Raw genomic sequence first — 1,868 nt, forward strand, 5'->3', positions numbered from 1 at the left:
GCCGCGTCAGAGGACCCCGGTCCCGCCAGCGCCGCGAGGCAAGAAGGCGGGAGGGCGGGGTCGGGCCGGAGTCCGCACCACCCCCAACCCCGGCGCGCGCCCCCCCGCGCACCCGCCGTCACGACGGCCGGGCGTGGAGGAGCCGGGGAGGGAGGGGCCCGCGGGCAGAGCGAGAAGAGCGGTCGCATCCGCCATGGATGCCCGTCCCTCGTCTGACGCGGCTTAGGCCCGGCCCAGGAGAGCACGAGATCACCACATCGATCGATCGGCAGCAAGCTGCGGCCCCGAGGGGGCTTCCCGAGGAGCAAAAGCCCAGCGAGGACGGCGACCGGGGGGACCTGCTTCCGCCTCACCGGCAGCCCCTCGACCCCCAGGGGGGCAGGAGCGACCGGACAACCCCAGAGACAGCGGGGGACGCCTGACACGCGGCACGGAGCCTTGCGGGACAGGGGTTGTCACGGCCAACAGCCGGGTGCCCACGGCATGGAGCGCACGGGGGTAAAAGACCCACCGCCACCTGCCCACACCGCCCTCCCTCGGGTGCCAGAGACCGGAGGGTGACACCACGACCCGGGCCACCTGGAGTCCAGCGCGAGAGCCGGCGCGCAGGCCCAGGCGGACGGCTCAGGCTCCAGTGAGCGAGGACAGGGACCGGCTCGGCCGCGCGGTCAAGCCCAGAACCCCACACGCGCCCAGAGGCCCACATCTCCAAGGCGAGCGACGGACCGACTGTCTTTTCCGTCTGCCTGTCTGTCGCCGAAACACAACGTGTCAGCACCTACCTGGCAACAAAAAATGTTCATTTCGGGCGAGAAAATAGCCGCGCCTGCTGGCGGGGACCAGCCACAGGTCACCGCGACCTCCCGGGACCGTGGCACGGCCACTGTCCCCAAAACCTGCCCCACGGCGCCCCCCCACCCCCACCCCACGGAGCCCCCCGGGCTATCTGGTCGACCCAGGGTGGGGAGGGGGGAGGGGCGATACGCGGGAGGTGGAGACGGCCACGCCGCCACGCCGCCACGCCGCCACGCCGCCACGCCGCCACGCCAGTGATCTCCAAGAGGAGACTTTGAAAAATCGTCAAAGTTCTCCGGAGGCACCGTGCGGAGGCCGTCCCCCGCGGCCCTCAGGACCGCCCCGTGCCTACCGCCGTCCCCAACCCCGGCACGGGCCAGGGGAGGTGGAGGGCCACGCGGGCAGAGGCAGCCTCACCGGGAATCGCCACCGGGGCCGGCCGGCCGGCCCACCCCCGCGTGGCACCCGGTCCGACCGGGACCCACCTCCGCAGCGGACCTCGGAAAACGGGGAGAAAATCGCGTCCGACGCCCGGGACCCCCACACGTGCCCGCAGCCGGGCCTGTCGCGCCACCCACGGGCTGTCCCTCCAGGCTCGGACCGGTCCCCGTCGCCAGGGCGTGACAACGGGAGACAACCGCGTGACACGGAAGGCCCGAAGATCGCCCGGAGCCACAGGACGGACGGCGGGACACACCCTGTCCCCTTCCCCCGAGGCGGCCCAGGTCGGTCCTCGCGGGCGGAGGAGGAGCCACCGGCGGGTGCTGGTCGACCCACCCAGGCGGCCCGCACGCCCTCCTCCGGGAGCGAGGCGGAGGCGACAACAGCGACAGCGGCGACAGCGACACTCCCTCGCAGCTCTGGAGGTCCAATCTCCGGCGAGCGCATCGCGCGCCGATGCCCCGGCGACAGCCGGACGCCCGCGCCGGGGCCGCCCTCCTCCTGGAACTCGGCCCCGGGAAACCGCCACCAAAGCCTGTTCCTTGCTGTCGCCGCCGAGCCTCCGGAGGGGACACGCTCTATAAAAGCGGCCGCCAGGTGGCACCCGACAACCGGCGCGAACGACAGCGGGA

This window comes from Vulpes vulpes, unplaced genomic scaffold (genome assembly GCF_048418805.1).
Source record: "Vulpes vulpes isolate BD-2025 unplaced genomic scaffold, VulVul3 u000000771, whole genome shotgun sequence".
In the NCBI taxonomy this organism is placed as follows: domain Eukaryota; kingdom Metazoa; phylum Chordata; class Mammalia; order Carnivora; family Canidae; genus Vulpes; species Vulpes vulpes.